Here is a 25,465-nt window from a genome sequence, read left to right on the forward strand (position 1 = left end):
AATTGATAGGATTTTTAGAAGACACTTGGCTTCAAAACTCCAATCTGTGTTTGCATATAAGCCCTCTCTTTCATTTTCCATTCACATTAGAAATATCCACTAAACACAATTTTCAGAACTTTAAATTGTTTAAGTACAAAGCTGACAGCAGACTCAAGGCAACTGCTTCTGAAATTTGTGCTCTAATCTCTGCAGAAGCCCCTTTTAAGGGTCAGATTCTACTTTCTCTGAGTGGAATAAGATGCCTGTAGGAATACACACAAATATTTTTCCTCACTTTAATATTCAAACAAAAAGCCGGTGCCATGGCTGGAGGCACTACTGTGAAACATCAACCTGGCACTTTGTAAAGCTTCTAACTTACAGTGTGGCTGAGCTCCAATACAAGTCCATGTGACCAGTGTGCTGGTGCCTTTTGGGAAGGACACTCCTCACCCACTCCTCCGTGGCAACAGTTCTGTGGTGAACTTGACTCCTGGCTCACCACACAGGAGCTTTGCAACGATGGCCACTGTCCAAATGCCTGATATACTTAGCATCAGAAAGTAATTCAAATTATTTTAGTTCATGTCTTTGGATTGGAAATTTATTCCTCTTTTCAGTCACTCTTTAATGACAAGACAGCATTTTCCACTTCTAATCAGCCACTTACAAGGTTACTTCATTTCCCCCTGGGTCATCCAGTGCTAAAGCTGAAGCATTTATGACTAGTGCATGCAAACATAGGCACTGTGCTCTGTGTGTTGCAGTACCTCTCTGGGGTTTGGCACTGAGGCACATTCCTGCACAGCCTCATTCCCCAGTTTCGCTTGGTAACAGTGCTGTGTACTTACTGAACATTTTTTATCTGGGAATTAAGCAAGAGTTTTGGGAGCTTAAGTAAACAAACATTTAAGTCTACCGGTCTGTATTCTTACAGTGTCCTAATCATAAGTCACTTGCAGAATTTTGAGGCTGTAAGTGAACAAGGCATTTTGTCAAGACAAGGCACTGCCTAATTTTTTTGCAAGCTAAATCTGTTCCCCTGATGCAGCAATGATCTTGGATTACCTGAAGTAGTTTTGCTGTATTTCCAAAATCAGTTTGGTGGGGAAAGAACGCAACAGGCACCTGGATTCATCACTGCAGTTATTGCAAAAAGGCTTTAAGAGGTCTGGGCTGTAGAAACTCTTCATGGCTTTGACATCTGCCTAAGGGGAGAGCATGGCAGGACTAGGCCCAAAATGCCCTGTTTCTCACAGGAGACAGTATCACTGCAGGCAAAGGAAGCTGAGGAACCAGATTTTCAGACACTATAAAGAGCACTATTGTGTGAACACTCTGAGGGTATTGAAGGGAGAGGTCCAATCCTGTATGGCATTTTTACTGGTGCATAGTTTCAAACATGAAAATAATCATACTGATGTCAATGAATTGCTTACAGACTTAAAATTGAATGCATGCTTTGTTGGATTAAGGCTAGGGCACAATTTCACGTAATTTAGCCCTTGGTTCTTTCTAACTGTGCAACTAGGCCAATCTGTTCCTCACCCATTACCTTTTGCAATAGCAATTAATTTGCAACGAGTTGGTCTCTCATATGATTCTTAATTAACTTTTAAAAAGTGAGTGACAACCATTGAGATGCAGCATTTACCAAACCTAACAGGATGGTTAATTTGCTGCTGCCTGCACCTGCCTTTCATGTTGATGAATATTGCAGAAGTATGTGTCACTTTCACTGCCACGGACCTTTATTCATATTCAAAATTCACCTGGAGCACACCCTTGCCTGAAGTCATCTTGGTGCCTACCAAAATGCAGCTCCAGATATGATTCAGTGACAAGTGCTGTGTGAAAAAGTTTTTGCACATCCATTTGCTAAGGGCCCAGGCTTGGCAGTAAAATATTTGCACACCACTTATAATTTTAAAAGTAGTGTTGGAGAGAAGAGACAATAATTGGGCTTATTTGAGGGCTTACTAGAGACAGAATATTTTTCTAAATTATTTTGACTATTTAGTCAATGTCTTTTTTTCCCCCTCATAGTTCTAGTTTTGCTATTTTGTTTTGTTCTTTTTTCTAACATACTCTATTAAAAGACCCACACATGTAACTCCAGTCTTTCAAACACAGGCACATGTAAGTGCAAAGATGAGATTATGAGGCAAGAATTTACAAGGACCATTATTTTAAATACCTTCTCAGGTAAAAGAACCATGACACACTTTGGGTGGATAAGCTACAAGCAGACTGCTCTCTGCTGGATCTTAACTATTCCTGTTCTTATTCGCAATACAGATACATCCGTTGTGGTGGGGGATGAAAACCCCATAAATAAATTTCGTAGCCAGGTGCTCGTTTTAGGCGCCCAGGACTGACGAAGTGGCTTTCTCAAGGTGCCAGCAGCGGCGGTGGAGACTGAGGTGACGCCGGGCTCAGCCGCAGCGCTGGCGGCAGCCCCGGCTGGCGGGGCTGGGGGGACCTCTCCTGGTGGCAACGGAGAGCATCCCTCGGTTCCTCTGCTCCCGCAGCAAACCTGCGCTCACCAGGGAAGCAGACTGGAAGTGAAAAAGGGAATATAAGAGCAAATTAACAAGAGGAAAATAAACAACGCTGTGACTGCAAGACCTTGAGGTGCTGGAGTGTGTCCAAAGCAAAGCAGCAAAACTGGTGCAGTGTCTGAAACATAGCTCCCATGAGGAGCAGCTGAAGGAACTGGGTTCCTTAGCCTGGAGAAAAGGAGGCTCATGGGCAGCTTCTCCCTCTCTACAGCTGCCAGAAAGGAGGTTGTAGCCAGGTGGGGGTTGATCTCCGAAGTAACAAGTGACAGGATGAGAGGAAATGGCCTCAAGCTGCGTCAGGGAAGGTTTAGTTTGCATATTATGAATAATTTCTTCTCTGAAAGGATGGTTGTGCATTGGAAAAGACTGGCCAGAGATGTGGTGAAATCATCTTCCCTAGAAGTGTTCAAAAAATTTGTGAATGTGGGGCTTAGTTACATTTTTTTTTCCTGTTTTTTTGTGGACTTGGCAGTGCTTGGCTAAAGTTTTGACACAATGACCTTTTCCAAATCTAAGATTTCATGATTCTATGATTATCATCGAACCATAGAATGGTTTGGATTGGAAGGTACCTTAATGTTCACCTCATTCCAAACCCTCTGCCATAAGGAGAGACTGGTTGGTCAAAGCCTGTAATGGTACAACCTGGCCTTGAATATTTCCAGGAATGGGCAACAGCTTTTTTGTGAAACCTGTTCCACTGCCCCACCAGTGGAAGAACTTCTCCCTAACTCTAATCTAGATCAACCCTCTTTCAGTTTTAGACTATTCGCTCTTATTCTAGCACTACAATCCCTGATAAACAGTCTCGCCCTGTCTTTCCTCTGGGCTCCCTTTAAGTACTTGAAAGCTGCTCTAAGGTCTACCCAGAGGCTTCTCCTCTCTAGCTAGAGTGAACAACCCCAACTCTCTCAGCCTGTCTTCACAGGAGAGGTGCTCCAGCCCTTAATCATCTTCATGGCCCTCCTCTGGACTTGCTCAAACAGGTCCACATCGTTCTTGTATTGGGAGCCACAGACCTGGACACAGCGCTTGAGGTGGGATCTTATGAGAGAGGAGCAGAGGGGCAGAATCATCTCCCTTGAACTGCTGGCCACACTTCTTCTGATGCAGCCCAGGGTATGATTGTCTTTCTATGACTATGATTCTATGACTATTACTCAATGCCAGTGCTGGTGCAAACATGAGCACCTGCTTATATTTAGAAAGCATATAGCATGAAAATTCAGTTTTCTGAGTAATTAATGCCTATATTCATTGTGCGGATGTAATTCTCAGTCCTTTCAGTGACACAGAGTCCCAACACAAGAGTTTTTTCATCCCAGTTTGAGGGACATGCTTTCACTCTTCCTCTGGCAGTGATGTTGCAAATTTTTATCTATTCCTGTAGCATTAGTTTTTTGGAGTTAAAGAAATGTCAGTATACGCTTATATAATTCAATGTTTCTTCTTTCTATCATACATTCTGTTTTTTTGTCAATCAAAAGTACCTAAACTAAGAGTTTGAAGAAATTTGAAGATTCTAGTTTCATAAAAAAATATGAACAATGCATTTGGTCTGGGAATAAAACTCTTTAGCCATGAACTATGCATGAGACAAACTGAGAAGAGAATCAGATACAAATGTAAACTCACATACTGCTCATAAGTGGGATTTTTATTACCTTCTGGAGTATCTAATGGAAATGTACCTACATGTGTGTCTTCAAGGCAGATAGCCCAAATTCCCATTTAAGCTTCTAAATGGAGAGATAAAGGAGCATCAGTCATTCTCTACTTGTTTGTGTATATGAAAGTAAGAGAAAGGTGCAATGTATTGTTAATTTCTTTATTTGTTCAGGATTTTTTTTTAACCAAGAACTACTATGAGGAGGGAAGAATAAGCTTCTCCCACTCAGTGTCCAAAGAAATCTGAAGAATGTTTCAGCCAGCTTGCTGAAGGGCAGCTGCAGTGCTGAGATTGGACCTCAGGCAAGTACAAGTTAAGGTACAGCAAGAGGTGGCTCTGCACAAGCTTCCAGGGCAGAAGTGGAGCTGTTTCTGTGATGTCTGTCCAGAATTTTAATGGACTGGAGGATGGATTTGAAGGATCATGGGATCACAGGACTGCAATATAAACAGGGGGTCCACAGGAGGCCTCTGGTACAACTTTCTCTCCCAGCAGAGTCAGTTTTGAGGTCAAACCAGGCTGATAAGAGCTTCATTCAGTCAGGGCTTGAAAACCCTCAAAGACAGAGAGTGTATCACCTCTTTGGACAACGTGTGCCTCTACTTGGGTGTCCTCATGGGGACAAACTTCTATTCAGTTGTTACAGTTTAACTTCAGCCAGCAATAAAGCACTACACTGTTGCTTGCTCACTCCCTTACAGTGGGATGGGGGAAAGAATCTGAAAGGTCAAAGTGAGAAAGAAACTAATGTGCTCAGATAAAACCAGTTCAATATTTTAAAAGTTGATTTGTTTTTTTAATTTTAAGGGGAAAAAAACCCCAAACACCAAAACATCAAAGATAGAGCAAAATAAAGCACACACAGAGAAAAAAAAATAGGTATGAAAATGAAAAGAGTTGCTCATCACCCACCAGCCAATGCGCAGTCAAGTCCCTGAGCAGCTGACTCCCTGCCAACCTCCATTCACAGTTTTATTGATGAGCATGATGCCATATAGTCTGGAATATTCCTTTGGCTAGTTGAAGTCAGATATCCTGGCTGTGTCCCTTCCCAGCTCCTTGTGCACCCTCAGCCTCCTTGATGTTGGGGTGGTATGAGAGGCAGAAAAGGCCTCAACCCTGCGCAAGTCCTGCTCAGCATTAAGGAAAACATCTCTGTGGTATCAACAGTTTCCAGCACAAGTCCAAAACACAGCCCCTACCAGCTACTGTGAAGAAAATTAACTCTATTCCAGCCCAAATTGGCACACTGTTTTTAACTTTTATTCTTTCAAAGTATACCTACTAGTTCCCATCTTCCTGTCCTTCATTGCTGAAGAACCTGGCTCTGCCTCAGTGACATCCCTGCTGGCACCAGGAGCAGTTAGGTCTCTCTATCTTGGCTCAGGCTGAGCAATCCCACTCCTCCAGCATCTCCTTATAGAGCCAGTGCTCCAGCTCTCACCAAAGTGGTGCCTCTGCTGAACTTGATCCAGTTATAGTCAATGCTTCTCCTGTATTCAGGGCCTTGCAGTAATATAATAAGTGCAGAGTGGAGGGGAACAATCTCTGGCTCTGCCCCAGCACAATATCTGTTGGCCTTCTTTGGTGCCAGGGCACTGCTGGCTCACACTCATCTTGCTGCTTACTTGCTTCTCCACAGGGCTGCCACTAGCCAGGCAGGATCAGCCTGCACAGGTGCCAGAGACTCTTCCTTTCCAGGAACATTTGTCCTTGAATTTCACAAGGCTGGACCATTCTTCCATCCTGTCTATATCCTTCTGAATGGCCTGTACTCAAGAGTATTCAGTAATTTTCTCCCAAATTGGTGTCATCTGCAAAATTTAATTAGAGATAAATCCATGCATGCAAGCAAATGATATGGCTACATGATTTTTTGTAGACCAACATCTGCTCAATCTTTTCCTGCTCCAAGTGTTTATGTGGCAGCCAGCCTAAGCTAATATATATTGCTTCTCAACAGAGTTTAATAGCTTGGGATCAAGATTATGCTAATCACAGCTAATCACGTAGTCAGTATTTGCTCTGTTTTAGTGTCCTGACTTCTCAGATGCCATAACTCTATCGTGAGGGCTCTGAATTAAGTGATGCAGTGATGTGGTTCCTCTGCTATAGTTGCCAGTTTTGCCTCCTAAGATCCTACACACCATTTAAAGACTTGCTCGCCAGCTGTCATTGTCAAACAATTCCTGCAGAAAGCACAAAGAAACTAACAGAATTTGTTTTGACAAAGAGACCAGGAAGAAAATATCTCAACTATTGTGCCATCATTGTAGGCAGATTTCCTGAGTTCACCGGCTCAAGGTGGCTCAGAGAGGGGTGAGCTGCCCCATTCTTCTTGCAGGTGACTGACTAAAAGCCTTGAGAGTATCAGCACTGTTAAAGCACTTCAGTTTCCCTTACCCTCAGACACTTAGTGCCACTACCACTTAGTGGTGCAGGGGATCTATTTCCTCTGAGCTCATCAAAGAGGTGCCCAGCCCTTCAGCACCTGAGAGAGACAGGAATGCAACCAAGAGCTCTGACCAAATGGCCCTGCAATGACAGTGCTGATCTTGTGGCTCATGAGCTTGGTATGACTCACTGGAACAATTCTCACAGAATCACAGAATGGTTTGGGTTGGAAGGGACCTTAAGGATCTTTCAGTTCCAACACCTCTGCTGTGGGCAGGGATGCTAGACTAGCTTGCTCACAATCCCCTATCCAACCTGGTTTTGAGGAACACTTCAGAGGACAGGGCATCCACAACTTCTCTGGGCAGCCTGTTCCAGTGTCTTACCACTGCCATGGCAAAGAATTTCTTCCCAATAACCCAATATCTAATCTAAACCTGCCTAAAGCCACTGCCCCTTGTCCTGTCACTACATGCCCTTGGAAGAAAAAGAGCAGAGCTGGTTATCAAGAAATTTGTGAAAGCTGATTTAAGAAGATTGTTTGGGAGGGAAATACTTCTTAACTTTACACTCAAGGATAAGTTTTGCTAAAAAAAAAAAAGAGAAATGTGGAACAGACACACAAAAAAAGGGAAAAAATGCATAAAAAATTGAGAAGAGCATTTGAGAATAAGAAATGAATACTGTTTAGTAACTTAAAAATACATTCTGCTTCCTGGCTATCCATGGCTTTTCTGGATGATTTTTTTTTTTTTCACCTTCATTTGATAAACAAATTAAGCAGGTTTAATCTCTTTTAAGGTGAGAACTGTTTCTCTAGCTGTATTGCTAGGGCTTCTCTGAATCTATTCTCCATGTCTTCTTGGCATCCTGCTTAACTGGGACTAAATCAGAATCAGATAGAATCTTGTAATTAGCTCTCACTCATTAGTAACTTACCATTTTCTGACCCATGTAGATCACACTTTCCCTCTTCATAGCTGCACTATGTCAGCAGATAATGGTTATCAAAAACTTTTATAATAATTTTTAAGATTATCAAATTTGTAGTTTTTGGAAAGAAATATATTTGTTTCTTATAATTAATAAGAAATAATAAATACATTAAAACTCCATTGTATTTATTTATCTATTGAACATACACATTAAATATAACATCTGCATTTTGCATAGTATTTTTACTATTACTGACTGCAGTAATTAATATTTTCTCTGACTGCTGTATGGAGGCAGGGTGCAGAGTGTTGACCCTGCAATCTGACTCATGCTACCCCTCATTTCACACAGCCTGCTCTTTTGTCCTGCCATGATTTCCTGTGAGCAGGTACAAGAGAGAAAGATCCCTAAAATTTTTCCCAAAGTTTTACTTACATCCACTGGGGGGTCTGCAAATGGTTATGTACAGGTCTTCATCTTTCTCTCTGGAATAAATTGCTTTGGTATTTAAATTGTGGGAAATAATATGTTAAGCATGGCTCTTGCCTGACTGTTGAACACAGTGGTTCGTGCTAGCTCATGCCTACCTTACACTCCCAGTGATGTCATGTTGAAGAAGGTGTTAGCTACCAGTGCTTAGGTGAAACATCTTCTCATGTAGGAGAGGCAAATTCATAAATAAGCCGAGACTGGAAGTGACACAGCTCTGAGCTGATTGCTGATAAACAACCTGCAAAAGTGCAAAACTAATTCCACCTAGTTTTTCAAACTCTTCCATGGTAAACAAAACAAATAAGCCCATCACAGGGAAAGCTGATTCAGTTATTTGTATCTTTGTTCACCACAATAAAGCACAGGAAAATCTCCATGCTGGCATCCTTCCAGACAGAAAGTACGCAGAGTTGCTGCCTTGGAGTGAAATATACATAGAACAGTAGAGAAAATGAAGAATAACACATTGCCAGGGCCTAGACATTTTCAAAAATCAATTAATTTAAAAACTCTTTAAGAAAATACCTGGATGGCTGTCTATGCTTGCAACTTTCCCTTCAAAACCTTTTGCTTCTCACAGTGCTGGAAAACAACTGATGGGACCATTTTTCACAAAGAGTTCCAACAGGAACTACAGACTGGTATGTTTATTATCTCTACAGGACTCTTCTACAAGATTTATAATAAAGAATAAAATAAGAGGACATGAGAATAACTATGACACTATGAGAAAGTCAACATAAATTTTGTGAGTGCAAATCACACCTCGCATGCTTACTTGAACTGAGAGGAACAGCATAAAGGGATACAGGAAATACTGTCTACCTAGAATTCCAAAGGCATTGGAGTCCACTGCCAAAGGTTTTTTAGGAATTCGAAGCGGTCACAAAGTAAGACTGAATGGATATCTGGAGAGTTGATTAAATAGTGGAAAATGCAGACTTGCAGTAAATGGCCAATATGAATATATGATTATATAGAGAGTATGGAGTGTATATATAGAAATACATAAATACAAATTCTACACAGATCCTAGGATGCAGTGTAGGTGCAATTCTGAGTTGAATACTATGGCCTGAGTGCTACAGCCCAACAATCTGCTGTGACATGGCTTCAGCCTTCTGTAGGTCTCTGCTTCTACCCCACCCAAAGGTGGCCCCACTTTTTCTAGACAGCCTAAGCCAAGGTCTCCGCCCTGACATTTTTGCCCTTAATGTTAAACTTTTCCTTTCATTGATATTTTCAGTATTTATTATAGAAAAAGCCCATCTCCTGGATTTGAACACTTGGTGTCAAAGCCAAATCTCCCCATGGAGCCACACATTTTGCATTCACCACGGGATGGAGAGAGGGCTGCACTGCACTGCAGTGGTTAATGCATCCACTGCCCTGGGCAAATGGGGTCAGTCAGGCTGCACAGCTCTGGCTGAATGCCAGGGACTGACTGAGCTGGCATTTAAGTTTTAGTCAGAGGGTAAACAAATTTCATCATTGTTTTAATTTCCCTGCTTGGAATTCCTGCTTGATAATCCAGACTTTTCATGACTCCTCCTACACAGACAATATGTTAAACCTTCCATTATCATGGTGGTACAAACAAACAAAAATATTTTTTTTCGTATGATTATATAAATATTTGAAGTATGCGTATTTCAATGAGGTAAAGAATAGGTAAAGGAAAAGCATCATGTCAAGCTAATATGAGCCTAAATTAATTCTCAAAGGACTATAAAATTCCACACCATTGGTGGTGCTAACACTAATAGCTAGGACGGGCAACATACTAATCACTCTGGCTCTAGAAGACAAGGCTGGTATTTTAATCACCCAAACACTAATTGCCTGGCCTTGCTGGCATTATAATTGTTATGGCACTAATAGCCTGGGCAAGACGGTATTTTAATCATCCTGGATCACAGCCTAGAAATGTTAATTTATTACATTTTTGTCTTTTTATCTAGGTTAACAAGAGGTCTACCGCAGATATGATCAATTACAAAATGAGAATTCACAATTTCAACCTAAAACAGAAGAAAATCAGGTGTCTTGGCACTCACAGTACTGGAGAATTTTCAGTTAGGTCACATCTTCCTCATATTTTGTCTTTTTAAAAAACTTTTTCCTTGCAGCAGCTTTAAACCACACGTGAGTCACTTGAGACAGCTGAAGTAGGTTGTGAAGAATTTGCTGTTCCAAGTATTACAATGATCTTACTACAAGATCCAGCTAATGCGGTTCCATATATTTAACCTCAGAGGATTAAAACCCTGTCAATATTGTTGATATTTAGAAAAATTATTTCAGGTGGTCAACAACTGAGCTTATCTTCAAGTGTCACTGATTAGTTATCTGTTATACATTCACCAGCATCAAAGACTCCACTTAATCTTGGCTGTCATATAGTGCAGGTCTCTTACACATGGATTTTGTAGGAAGGTTTTATGGCTGAATTTCATTTTTATTCCCTTAAATTGGAGGCTGGCTATGCTGGGGGCTGGGGAGAAGAATTAAACAGAAAATTGCCAGTCCTCCTTCTACAGCTGAAGAGTTGATCTTGCAATGCCTGGGAAAATCCAATAAAATGGTGGAGGAAATAGAGCTCACTATAAAAATTAATTTTGATTAAGATTTTGCATTTTTTTTTCATATTTCTCAGGGTGGTTGGGTCAGCTCTTATGAGATTTTCCAAAGTTAAAGCAGTCAAAGTGCTCTTGTACCTTCTGAACTGTGTCTGTTACCTAGATGCAATACACGACCACTTGAGGAAGATTTCAGCTCCCCTCATTACAGGAGTGGCTGTGAGCTGCATCTGGATGATGAAATCATTTGCTTGTACTGGAATGTGACAGTGGCCCTGTATGTGACAGGGTGAGTGAGGTGTTTTTGGCTGTCTCCAGCCCAGTGTTGCCCAGTGGGAACCCAGCTCTCCCCATTCTGCCACTGCCATAGTGAATGCCCAAGAGGCATCAGGGGATGTGGCTTTGTGCCTCTCCCTTCATGGACAACATAGAGAGGCTGCTAATGCTGAGGGTACTGTGTGAGAGAAGCTGTCCCATTTGAGGAGGAGGGAAGTGAAATTAAAGAGGAAGAGAAATAAGAAAAATGTTTCTGACTGAAAGAGGAGGCAGGTGAACTTTACAAGGTATCAGCTTCATAGGCCACCAATTTAAGTAGCTGGCTGCACTTCACCCATGTCAGCACCAATAGAAGTCATACCAAACTCAGCAGCAGTAATGAGAAACTCAGCAGCAGCAATGAGCCTTCTAATTTTACTTGATTTTCACAGCTGGGATGCTGAATGCATCAATCAAATATTTATTTTTGCCCTTGTTTTTCAAATGTCCCTGGAGGGGAAATTTGCCCTTCACCTGCTTCTCACGAGGGAAGTCCAGCTGCTTTTTCAGGCTCAGTTTTCAGACACAGGGCTGCCCTCAGCTGACATTCTTCTATAAGAAGATTGCTAATAATGCCAGTCGTTTGCAATCTATTTTCACTCTAGGAATGGAATTTCAAAGGAGGGCTCTTTATGCCTGCTGCTTAAAAAGGATTTGAGCACTTTGTGACAGAGTGCTTTTAAAGCATTTTTATTTTGACCATTGCCTCCTATCCTTGCAATGCTTTCTGTGTCATCTGTAGCTTCATTGCCACCCCCCTATATGGATTTTTTTCTGCATTCAGAATGTGACATTGATAAACAGGGCTGATGCCAGGCTACTGGCCTATGTGGCCACCATGGCCACGGGCAGTTGCAGCCGACATGTGTGCCCTGCTCAGGAAGGTTGCTCTCAGAGTGCCACTGCATTGGGGCCAATCCTCTCTGCAGTGACACTTAGGAGCAACATGACAGCTGTGTGAGATCATTGTGCTGCAGGAGCTTACCCAGTGGGGCAATGTTTTGGAGACTGGCACCACATGTTTTCCTGGCTAAACAGTCTGCTCTGCCTGGTTTCAATGTCCTTTTGTTTACTTGAACTCAGAGAGGGCTTCTTGCTGTTTCTGTGGTTAAAGGTGAGATATGATGACCAGAAAAATGTGTTTTCTTTGATCTCTATGCAGCAAAAAGCAATATTGTAGCAACAGTGTTATTGCTTACTTATGCTCAGATCCTCTTGAACTTCCATGATCAGCACCCAAAATAGAAGGATGTTGTCATTCTCTGGTAAATTGCTCCTGATAACACAAATAATTTCACTTACTATCAGATGTACTTTAATATGTAACAGACTTCTTTTCCTTGGAAGAGTAATATTTTCTTTTATACAATGCAGCACTAACCTCTTAGTATTTGCAATGTTACTTTGACCTTCAACGTGACAGAAGTCAGCCTCAGCTCCTTGGCAGGAAAACAAGTTATTCTAATCAAAAGCAGCAGAGTTGTAGTAAGATCCAGGAGTAGTCTAAGGAGGAGTCCTCTGTCTGTACAAAGCTGAATTAGCACTTTGTGTTTGTTTTTTCTGCCTCTGCTGACATTACTCATAGAGCAGATATTTCTAGTCCATCACCTGTGCAGCTCAGGAGTGCAGAGGGAAAAGAGAGCTCCAGATTCTGTAGAAATCCCTAATCTCATCCTTTCAGCCAGTCCTGAAGCTCCTGTGAAGTGCTGTGTTAGTCCAGCATTTTAAAGGAAAACTGACAGGTTGGAATGATGTGTCTCTGGCAGTAGGCTGCTGGATCCAGGGGAGGGGCAGCATTCTGCACTTGAATGTGGAATTTAAAAACACAACTGACAAGATTAGAAGGGCTCTCAAAGGAAAGGTTTCTTGGTTTTCCTGGAGGACAACCTGACAGATTAACAAGGGGAGAGAATGAAAAATCTTAGAAATGCCTTAATTGCTGAGGTCTGCTTTAAGCAATTGATCACATGAATAGGAATATGAATGTGAAGTTAATTAGGAGATAAGTTTGAAAATGTGGAAGTGCTAACAGCTACCTGTGCTAGCTTGGAAAAGAGAAACCACACACGAGATGCTACTGGTAGCCCACAGACTTCTGACTCTTGATGTAATCAGCAAAGACAAAATTATTTTAAGTAAGTTCTAAAGACTGTGAGCATACCATGTCGGCAAAACAGAGGCAGAACAGGAAAGATATTTTCTAAAACTACTATATAGACAGAAGTTTTAACAGATTTCTTCAAATTATGAACATTTAAAATGTAAACATTCTTTGACACAGAAGGGGAGTCAAAGAGTGAAATAAATAACCAGAAAGCCTATTTATTGCGTAAGTTAGAAGAATGAAAAAAAGTGAAGAAATAAAGCAGCAAAATGTCAAGAAAAATTTGAATTAAACAGAACCAATCACAAAATTTGATCTGTTACAGGAAACAGTTCAAATGCATGTTATGCCTTTAGTAACATCTCTTAAAATTGTGTCATTTTGGCGTTCTGTCTTGATATCCTTCCACATCTGTTTGACTGTCCCGTGTCTGGAACTTGTATTGTGCTCCTGAAACCTGAGGTTATTCAGGACCATATCTCTTTAAAAAAAAACCCCACACAGACAAAGAAAGAAAAAGCCCAGGCTGGGAAGGGGGAGCTAAAGCCTCTGCTGCATTGGGCTGTTTGGATACATCGGCTGCAGCAGTGGTCACGCATCCCTCCGCAGCCTGCTGATTTTGCAAAAGTGGGAGGCAAAGGATCATTTTGCAGTCCAGATGCTGTCAAACACAAGCAATCAATGGAAGGAATGGCACAATGAGCAGACGAGCATGTGAAAGCAGCTTACGAAGAAATAGTTAAATGCAGAGTTTTGTCCCGGCAGATGCTGTAATGTAAGTACGAGCTCAACAGCAGATCCCGCGGTCACTGCAGTTGTTTGTGGGCGATGTTTTATGGGTATCCTGATGCTTTTAGAACTTACAGGTGGAGAGAGCACTAACTGCGACACGTTTCATAGTGTATTTAAGCAAATTACTCTTGTCTGTGTCTCTACAGGATTTTTGAGTGATTCATAGGCTGCAGTGTGTTGGTAAGGGTGGATGAAGAGCAGACTGTGCACATGAGCTTATTCTCCTTTCCTGATGGCTTATCTGGGCTCTGCTCTATAGATGTGCTAGCAGATTGCTGCAGCACCACCCTCCTTATGCAAAAGCCTCTCGCTGAATTTCAGCTCTGCCTTCAAGCACAGGGATGCACAATACATTTTTTCACACTTCCTAGAATTATTTGTTATACAAACTTACTTCATGCCAACTGCTTTACTTTAGTTTTTTCTCATGTATGCCATTGTAGAAAGTTTATGAAATTTCAATAGCTTTGTGTGTTACTATTGGGAGACTAGTTCTTAACACAGCTCTCCCAAAGAAACTGCCAAGTATGATTTATTACTCAAAGGAATGTACACTTCCCTACACTTTGGTCTGTTGCTAGCTGAAGTAGATGTATATATTTTTAAATGTAAGCCTTTTTCTTACAGAAATCCAATGCCTTTCTCTCTGGCAAATGATTTGCTGTTTTTCTATTCTGCATATGCCCTAATGATCTAGTAATGATCTAGCTTTAAAAACAAGAGAAAAAGCAGAGCTAAGGCAAGTTTACTGCACTGCCTTTCTCAGCAAATTATTTTGGTAATCAGACAAAATTTTTGTATCTAAAACCACACACATCAGCAGAGTAAAAGAACTCATGTAGTGAGTATTTCCTTGTTATTTCATGAGAATATTAATTTTGCTTTCATAAATGCTGCATAAAGCTATGGTGATTTGGTCTAAGGCAGAGAATTTCGTCTATTTGATGTCTTCTGCGGCTGCACCTTGGTGCTTAACGCAGCTCCTGCAGAAACCCTTGGGAGATCTCATCCTGTGATCTCACTGCTCTGTCGGGGAGGTGACAGCAGGGTGATGGTGACATGGTGATGAGCAGCCTGTGTGGGCCTGCTAGGGAGGGTGGGTAGTTGTTGCAAGGAGGAGCCTCCTTTGTGCATCTCTTTTAGGACCCGACAGAACTGCAGCTCCTGATGCTGAGGGCTGCAAGGTAATGCATTTCTGCCCCATCACACTGATCATCTCGGTGGGGATTTAAGGCAGAGCCTTCCTCACACCAAGGAACTCACAGGGAAGTTTTACCATCATTGCTTTGGAAGCTGCCCTCACCTTGTATTCCCAGAGGTACAAGAGCTCCATCAGCTGTCTCTTTGCAAAACTTCTTATTGCTTGCTATCAGAAACTGAATTATAAGAAGCCAGATTTATCCCTTAATGAGCTTATAGGAAATTACTGTTACCTGGGGAGTGCTCTGGCAGTCATTGTGAATGCTGAAGCTTGGTATTGTCAGTGTTCATTCTTGCCCCTTCCTCTCCTGTGCCAGGATTGTCACCCTCTCAACACCGACTAGAATCTCTGGTTGGAAACAGGATTTCCAAAGATTAAGAAAGTAATCATTTGCAGGAATGCAAAAGTAATAAAAATCCCCTCAATCCCACATAGCAAAGTTCTGTTAACCTAAATGAAAATGTGCAGGATAAAATAGTTTTCCTATCTTCTTACTGTTGTGTAAAGACAGTGGGAAAGGTTCAGCTCCTGTGTAGTTCCATTGTTTTCAGCAGAATTACACTAGGGTGAATTTGGCATTTTGGGGGACAACTCAAAAACATTTGTTTCTCTGTCCTTTCTTGATTGTTTTCCTGTTTCTTAGATGTGATTTTTTTCATGACCTCCAAGGCAACAGGCACAGATTTATAAAGTATAATTATAAATTATAAAGTATAATACAGATTATAAAGTATAATACGGATGCTCAGGTTTGAAATGTATTTTCTTTCTGTTAATGGAAGCACAGCAGCACTTCCAAAAAAACCTGATATATCTAAAACTAGCCCATTACCATTGAACTTCACAGTTTTTGGGGGCCCTTGGACCCTACACTCGAAAGCAGAGTTTGTAAAATACTGGATTAGTTTTTCTGTTAAAATATACAAAATCTAGGCTTTATAAGGCAAAAGAGCATTTTATTTAAGACTTTAAACAGTGTCTAGTTGCTCAGTTTGTATGAACCCTTGGAATAACACACAGAATTGAAGACATGCATGTCAGATTTTGAAATATTTAATCTTTTGAAAGATTTTAAAATATTTTTTGAAAAAAGTGTTAATTCACTCAGCAATATTTTTTGTTGCACACACAATTATTCAGCAATTATTTCTGCCTCAGCTATGAAATATAACAACTCACACAATTATTTGGTACAGTAGGTTGACATTTTTCTTCTAAGTCTGTATTTAATGGATATATTCACCCTTTAACAGCCTTGAGCTAAACCTTTAATGGGATGATCTAGTTCACTAGCATTTTTTGTCTTCTTTTTGATCAGTTTAGCAGAAGACAGTTATTGTTTGGAAATTTTAGCAAGTTGGTTGGGATGGTGATACACCAGAGCTGTGAGAAAGGAAGATTTCACATTGTCTGTGAAGACCTACATTTGTTTATGTGCAAAAAAATGTGCAGCCATGAAGGTCAGACTAGAAACAAATGAGGCTTAGTTATCTTCCCTAAAATTACCTGTAGAAACTTTCTCCACCCAAGTGAAACCAAAATAAGGCATTATTTCTTATAGGTGATGATTACACTCATGAGCAGATGGGCCAGGTGTTTTGATCTCCTCTGGTGATCTCACAGGAGGGCATGAATGTGCCTCAGGCCCCTCTCAGTGGTAAGATCTAGTTTATTTTTTCTTACAGGAGAATGTTACAGCTGGCTAAATATACCAATCACCACCTATTTCAGATATGACAGCTGGTGGAAAATAGCAAAGGTCAGAGCTTTAGCACTCTGGTCTCCCATGAGGAAGGAAATAACAAAGTTAGTATTTAAATTGCTGTTTTGTCTGGGACAGAGTTAATTTTCTTCCTGGTAGCTGGCACAATGCTGTGTTTTGGATTTAGTATAAGAATGATGTTGATAACACGCTGATGTTGTAGTTGTTGCTAAGTAGTGCCTGCTCTAAATCAAGCACATTTCAGTTTTCTATGCTTTGCCAACGAGGAGGTGCGCTAGAAGCTGGGAGCCAGCACAGCAAGGACAGCTGAGCCAAACTAGCCAAAAGGATATCCCATACCATAGAATGTCATGTGCAGTATATAAACTGGTGGGAGGGGCTGGTTGCTGCCCATGGGTGGGCTGGGCATTGGTCAGCAGCTGCATTGTGCATCACTTGTTTCACTTGGGTTTTGTTTCTATCTCTCTTTTTGTTGTATTCCTTTGCATGAAAGTTATTGTTGTTTAATTACATTTTTTAACCTATTCTCATCTCAACCAATGGGTTTCACCTTCTTTCTGATTCTTCTTCTCATCCCACTGGGGGAAGATGGGCGAGCAAAGCGTCTGTATGATACTTAGTTGCCAGCTGGGATTAAACCACACCAGAGTTTCAGTTAAAGCTTCAGTGAAGCAAAAGGAACAGCCTGTACTTTTTTTCATTTTAGAACAGGCTAATTTATCTCTTAGGACAGGCTAATTTACCTCGTTGTTAGTCTTTGTTATTTATGTGTGATGCAATGTGGAGCTCTGCAGAGATAACAGCAAAATTATTGTCAGATTTTAAACAATGTAAGCTGAGATCCTGGGGAATGTGATAGTCACTTCAGAGTGGTCTGATGCACTTTGCAAGAAAACACCAGCTGTTGCCAAATCCTATCCCATAAAATCATTCACACTATGAAAGAAATTGCTAATGTCAGATGGTAGAGAAGGGGAATTGCAGGATTGTGCCCTTGATCCTTGTTTGTGCTACCTCCCCTTTCCCCATAAAATACCTTCTGTAAACCTTACCCTTCCTTCTCAAATTTCTCCCTTCATATTGCTCTTTGTCTCCATATCAGGACAATTCCCACATGAATCACCACTTCTGACCAACTGCCATGGGTTTTTTTTTTGTAACTGCAATGTCCCCAGCATGCCCCAATCCTCCAGAAGCATTTTGCATTTCTCTTACTCTCCAGGCCACAGATGTAGTGCTAAATAAGAGGCAGGGAACTAAGTACTACTCATGTCCTTAGCTCTCTGTGTTCAGAGGTGCAGCCGTGCTCCCGCCTGTGTGTTCTGAGCCAGGCTCTCTGTCTAGTTCATGGGTAAGAGAGAGCAAGATGTGCACTGGAGGATGATTTTTGCACTATACAGTGATGTAGTCTCATTCCAGGTACCAGCACTTTTCAGCTCACTACCCTCATGCTCATATTGGATTGGTGTTGAAAATGGTTCCCAGGATCTTGGCACTGGCTTGTGTTACCCCACCCTGTGCCAGTCAGGATCTCAGCCTAACACTATTGATCCACCATAGTAAAGTAGATTTAAGAGCTGAAGAACTTAAATTATTTAAGTTGCTTTCTGGTTTGTTTTGGTTACTCCTGTTGATGGTAAAAACATCTCTTTGACTTGCGCTGGTTGTTTGGTATTTATACAATATATGTATATGGACACAGGGACATCCCTCAAATAGTGTTGTGGAAAGCCCATCCCTTTGGGACATACACAATCATATGCAACAATCATATACAATAATCTATTTAGTTGTGTAGGTTTGCACGCCCTTCCCTACTGCAGAAAGATGGATCATTAGATCTGAGATTTTTTATATTTTCTGTGAGAGATCCAAAAAGATGGATTTATTTCAGTTTCTCATTAGCTGTGACAAGGATGATGTCAGATAAGTTGCGCATGCCCTGTCTTACAAATAATAAATGAGAAGGACCCTGTCTCCTCTTCAGCTAATGGATTAATGTTACAGCTGGATGGAAAATCCACCAGCTTAATTTATGGAACATAATGGAACAACAGAATTGCTTAGATTCCCTTAAGTGTATTTATCCCAGGGCCTCCTGCTTGACTCTTTATCTTGCTCTTTGGCATCTCTCCCATCATGTTGCAAAACTCAAGTAAAGATGAAGTCTTACTCTTTTCTAAAAGACCCCAGGAAATAACAGAACAAATTGCACTGCTTTTTGGTCAACCTAAACTCTATAATATAAAAATCTTCCACATACCCTTTCAGCATGGCTTCATTTACTAAATATTAGCATAGCAGCTGCAAACTAAAGTGTGCTTCTCATTTTTTTCTTTTTACTGTAATGCTTGCAGAGAGAGAGCTTTGTTGTTATAAGCTCATCATTAATCATAATTTTCACTAATAAGGTACAGTTTAATCAAGTAGTTCAAAACACTCTGCATACACTCATGAATGCAGCTTTATTTATTTATGCAGCATCTGCTGCTTAATATATCTGTCTATAAATAATGCTCTGGCTGTTTTGTGTGTTGAAAAATCCATGTTCAGACCTTCAGTCATTTTCCTTCAGTGTTAGGCCACCTTTTTGGCATTTTTGATTTGGGGGAAAAAATGGCCTTTAAATATCCCTCTAGAAAATACTATGTAGAATTGGGTATGTTGTGAAGCAATGGAAGAAAAGGACATGGTGTCAAGCCTTGGGCACAGCAGATCTTGGTAGAGTTTTAAGGCTATTTTTCAACAACAGTTGCTGTCATGGATGGCACCTGCTACATAAACAGGTGACATTTCAGTGCTTTTTACACTTGGCAGCATCTGCAAATGACTCGGGTAGTCTCAGCTTTTAAAATATTTCCTCTGCACTGTCTTGGTATGCCATACCAAGCCAGATCTGTGTTAATCTCCTTTCTTCTGCAATATTTGGCAGATAACTCCTAGTTGAAAGTTTTCAGCATGTGTCCCAGTTTAGAGACAAGCTCCTCCCACTTATGAAGTAGAAATTAATACAGATGGATTCTCTGCTTAAAACCGTACTAGTCATAGATAGAAAATGCCATACCATTTGTCATCAATTGTGGCTGACAAATGACATAGAGAAAAAACTATGACTTCTGGTCATGTCTGTCAAGTCCTATCCATACTTGTACAAGTACGTATTGATCATAAAAATATCTTCCTGATGTTTTTATAAAAAAAAATAAAAATGGAGGAAATGAAGAAAAAAGGAGTTTTTTTATTAACATCAGTAACTGACCAAAAAAACCCAAAAATTAGCCATGTAACAATCACTTCAGAAGTATTTATCTGTTGGTCTTAATACCCTTTGCCAGGTATATGAATAGCACTCATCAGAGCTGATCTCATTCTTGTGTCTGTTTCTGACACAGCTCCCTGTCTTTTGCGGGGAAATTTGGCTGGTTACCATGTGGAATTCTTCTGGAGAAAGAAGATAGCCTGCAAAATATTCCCTATTTTTTAGTCATGGACCTGCCTCTCTCCTTAACCACCAGTCATGGAGACATGCAGGGTTAAGTCTGTTCTAGTAACTTTGCACTAAAGAAGTACTATTTTTACAAAATGTAACTGTCATTATTTCAGGTCTTTTGACCAAAAACGAGCCCTGCTTCTTCAAAGTTCCTGCAAATCTCTCAAGATCATGGGGATGTCACAGGGGGCACAGAAACCTGGGAGCAGGGTTACCCACTGGATGCATGGCCCAGATCTAGCCTGGTTCTGACCCTGAGCATGGTGAGTCGGTGTGTATCTGATATTTCAGTTTCCACGCCCAGGACCAAGTAATGTCGGGCACATGTACAAACCCTGACAGGAGTGGCTGGAGAGCAGCCCAGCAGAGAGGGATCTGGGGTTCTTGGCAGGCAGCAGCTTAGTGGGAGTCAGCAGTGATCCCTGGCAACTGGGAGGGCAAACCCCATCCCAGGGTGCATAAAACAGCATCACCAGCTGGGCAAAAGAGAGAGTATTGATACTCTTTTCTCTAGGTCAGGATCAGCCTGGTCCAAAGTCATGTTTTGTCTTCTTTCTGCATAGGTCTGGTCTATTTGCTCAGGTGGCTGTGATGGATCTGTAGATTCCGAATTATATGATTCCTCCTGGTAGTTGCAGATTGGGTAGTTGCCTTTATTCTAGATTTGATGCTACAGTGCTACTATATCAAATGAAGAGTTATTACAAAATCTTCTGCTCCCTGGCCTAAGTCAGACAGTCCTGTGATATGTCTGGGTGTAAGGCAAAATTGATGTGTTTTGCTCTTCTACCTTTACTTGAGTGGTCTTGTGGAATGCTCGAGTGCAAGTAAACAGAACAAAATCACCAACATCAACACTGAAATTCTCTGCCAGCTGACTGAACAACAGCAAATTTCTGTTTCAGGACAGCACAATAAGGCATTTTTTTCTTAATGTATCCATTAATTTTTGGTTTATAGCCTACATTTAGTTAACCTGAGATGCATGAGTGTACATGATGCATAACTGCTCATGATGCATAAAGGATCTGTAGTTGCCCAGAACAATTTTTCCCAGTATATATTACTAATCTCTAGTTCATTAAAAATATTTCCTACAAAAACAGCAATTTCAGAGATAATCTAATTACTTCTAATTAGAGTGAATTGACTTTAATTCCTACCTCATTTAGGGAATTTCAGTTTCTGCACTTTTTTTTCTACTAGCCATATCATTTGGTTCCCATGTTGAATGCTAAAAATAAAAGGGAATGCTACTTGCCTTTGCTAGCTCGTTCTATAATAGTTTGAGAATGAGGCTTTCTGAGTAAAAAGACCATATCCCAAATTGTATCAAGAAATCCTTTGGAAGCTATTGGAGGGTAGGAAATGCATTGTTCAGTGAACAAGTGCACTGCACACAGCCTGCAGTCCAAAACTGCTGCTGCAAGATGAATCAGAGCTCAGTTTCGTCAGATGTATTTATGTCAGCAATACACTTTTGTTTCACCTGGAGATCCCTCAAACTGAAGCTGTCTGCATATCTCATCCCTCCCAAAGGACAGGATGACTTGGCAGGCTCATGATGCCATCAAGATTACCTCATCATAAGCATTCCAGTAACCCAATGTCAACAAAGGTTCTTCACAAGAATAATTGAGGTCAGGAGAAGTATTAGGAGAAGGTTTGCCTTCATAAATGCTCCTTTGAGAGTTGTTAATATTTTCCCCTCCATGGAAATATGGGGAATATATTGTAACTGTAGACTTGAAATTCTCTCATCAGGCTTTTATCAGTCAAATGCAGATTTCTGAGATGTAGTCTTAAGAATTTCAATCTCACTCAAACTTTAATGAATGAGATATTGCAAAACACATTAATACAATCAACCAATCAATCAATCACATTTATGCATATCTGATACAGGTTAGTGCTTTGTGGCAATCAATCTTTCCTGCATTCATGTAACTGTAAACATTAGGGGGAACTTCCATATAATAATAGATACTCATTAAGTGAAAGCAAAAAAAAAAAAATATCCACACTTGAAAAAGCTTTGCTTTTCAGGACTTTCAAATTACTGTGATAAGCAATAATTTTCAATCTTCATTGCAATAATGATAATTATAATGATAATAATAGTAGGCACTGAACTGTTCTTAGAAGACATAAAGTCCAACTAAAACCACAACTACTCTTATCATCAGGTACCCTTCCTTCCTGGCCATCTGTGCTGCAAAGTGACCAAAGTGGAAGATGCTAGGCTAGAGAAAGTAGTGAGACAGTAGCCTCACTGCTATCATATTGATAGCATTCAGGGATCAGTAATGCCTAAATCAAACATCAATTCATTTTACTCATTGGAGATAATTTTTGTCAAGATCTGAACCCATCTACTTTTCACTGGAATGTTGAAGTTAGATCAGTAACAATATTTGGATATAGCTAAAGCCTTCACTTAAGGGTAAAAACAAAAAATACTTTTAGATACAATGTGTGAAAGGATAACTTTCTATATATGTGTATTACTTGTTATAATTATTTGGAGTTTGATTTACTTAGTAGGAAAATTTCCTAAGTATATTTTTTTCTGCTTTAAATATTTGAATGTAAATGAAGAGTTATTTTTGTACATCTAAAACCAAGTAAATCAAGTATTCTTATTTAGTATAGTTCAGTATACCTAAGCCTGAACTGCCTGTTAGCTTACAGTGCAGGAGGCAATGTATAAGGAATTTGGATACCAAGATTAGGTATTCAGCGTTTAGGGCATAACTGACCTTATAGTATATAACTATTCTAAGTTCATCTTTAATTAGTTCAGTTCCTGTTGCAATTTAAGTGCTTATTTGCAAAATGTATTTCAGGTGCACTCTGAGACTTCATGTATTTGTTATAATGGTTTTCTGTGTCAGCACAGTACAGTGCCCTTATGTAACCAAGAAGGGTGTTGGGTTTTCCTGGTATTTCAGCCACTAGTAATGTTGCAAAATAATTATTAAGGTGTGAGTTTTCCAGGTTACTTTTGAAGAATAGTGGTTGAAGGAGATATTTTTTAATTAAATCCAAACAAAATCAAATAAAAACAAAGAGAGAAGGAAATCTGTAAAAATAATCAGTTCCCTTCCTTCCTGTGGAATTGTATTTTCAGAGCACTTGAACAACTACTTTTCCTTCCAGCCCTGTAACACTTACAGGGACTGAGTTCAACAAAAACTATGTAGTTATTACAAAATTTTAGTATTTTCTCTATAAGGGGTCAGTTCCTATCTTGTCCTTCATCTGGTTTCTCATCAGGGATTTGTGAGACTGACACCCCGCTGTTAGATAATTCACAAATTCTTGCATTGGCAAATCTGCACTGAAGAGTGTGTTGCTGTGGTGGATGGTCCAGACTGTTTCAGACACTAGGAATTAGTGTTCAGCTCATTCTTAGTGTACCCTACTTTAGAGGAAGAAGAGCTTATCAATTAAGCTGTGTATCTCTAAAGCATCATATTATGCAGTCAAGTCATAACTCATACGCTATTTTTTCCTCAGCTTAAAAGCCCGTTGTTTATAACTTTGTGGCTGCAGTGCTCTTTAGGCTTCAATATTAAGGTCCACAGACAGTGTCTGTTTCCAATTTCATTGGAAATCCCATTAAATGATTCAGAACCAAGATTAGGCACAAATGGTTCTTCTTCTGCTTGTCCTTTTTTATGGCAACCATTGCTTTAAATTTCAGAGAAAAGGTCTTAAAATCTTCACATTTCTGGGGAATAGCAGTGAGGTTTTAACCACATGGCTCTTTCTCTCAGTTTTGTGGGGTTCTTTTTAAGCCTTTTCCTCCAGCTGCTATGCATTGTTGAGAAATCACTTTGAGACATTATCATTTGGTATCTGAGTTCACTTCATCAGAACTTGATGAAAGGATTATTTATGCATAATTCAACCACACAGTCCCAGTTGGTTACTGTGAGATCATTTGAATACCATAGAATCAAACTTATTCATAGTACTGCAAGTAATTTTTAGAGTTTTCCTATTGTTGCATGTAATCATACTTTTTGAGTCACCTTTTCCATAAGTGAAGTATAGCAGGTCCTGTGTTAAGCATATTTACATTTTAAGAATTTAAAATGTTGCTTTTGTTCCTCTAAGAGTGAATCAGAGTTGGTATGGGACTTATTTTTGATTTCAGTTAACTTATTCTTTTATGTCTGAGAAAAATTTCCTCAACTCCATGGCTTAAGATAATGGTCAGCTGATGTGTCCATGCAGCAGTGAAGAGATAGTGGATTAATCTTGAGAACAATAGGGCTGTCAGCTCTGCTTGCTGCAGTGCTGGATTGTTCGTGCTAGGCTGCTTCTGGTTTTGGAGCTAGTGGCTGCTGTATGCTCAGGCAACTCTGAAATCTTTTCCAGTATGTGTTACATATGCATCCACACCACAACTATTACTTACCATTATACCTTCACTGATTGCTGCTGGAGGCTGTCTTCTTTCCTTTAATAATAAAGAAGTTTTCACAATGAATAAATTTCAGTGATGGTGAGATGACTGCCACGCTGTGAGGCAAAGAGCAGGACAGAGTCTTCACTCATCTTGAGGGAACTACAGAACCTTTCTGTAGGCCATAGAATCACAGAGTAGTCTGGGTTGGAAGGGACCTTTAAGATCATCTAGTTCCAACCCCCTGCCATGGTGAGGGACACCTTCCACTGTACCAGGTTTCTCAGAACCCCATCCAATGTGGCCTTGAAGACATCCAGAGATGAATATCCACAGTTTCCCTGGGCAGCCTCACCACCTCACAACAAAGTAAAGTTCTGTGCCTCACCACACTCCAAGTAAAGTTCTTCAGAAGTTCTTATCTAAAGCTACCCTTCAGTTTGAACCCATTCCCTCTTGTCCTATCTGTACAGGCTTTTGTAAAAGTCCCTCTCCACCTTTCTTGTAAGCTTCCTTCAGGTCATCCTTAGGTCACCATGAAGCCTTCCCACTTCCAGGCTGAACAATCCCAATTCTCTCAGCCTTTCCTCACAGGAGAGGAGCTCCATCCCTCTTGTTGGAGCTGGAGACACAAAGAGTGTGCCCTTATCTCTGATACCTGGCTCTGACATCCAAGAAAACACTGAATTTCATATAACACCGTGAAAACAACTGTTAAATATAAAAACTAGGAATGCAAGTGTGTAAATTAGTTTTCTAAAGTCACTGGGTGAAAAAGTTAAAGTTTGGAGTTTAAACTAGTTTAGAGAACAG

General features: G+C 40.4%; 1 protein-coding gene across 1 annotated transcript in view; it reads left to right on the forward strand.

Moving 5' to 3' along the window:
- Window positions 1-13,590: 13,590 nt before the first annotated feature.
- SACS (sacsin molecular chaperone) overlaps window positions 13,591-25,465 on the forward strand; it is a 57,523-nt gene continuing 45,648 nt past the window's right edge. Inside the window, exon 1 of the mRNA XM_015627684.3 lies at window positions 13,591-13,807. The gene's annotated coding sequence lies outside the window, so the exon portion shown is untranslated. The remainder of the gene's footprint in view (window positions 13,808-25,465) is intronic.

The sequence above is a fragment of the Parus major genome, chromosome 1 (genome assembly GCF_001522545.3).
Source record: "Parus major isolate Abel chromosome 1, Parus_major1.1, whole genome shotgun sequence".
NCBI classification, from domain to species: Eukaryota; Metazoa; Chordata; class Aves; order Passeriformes; family Paridae; genus Parus; species Parus major.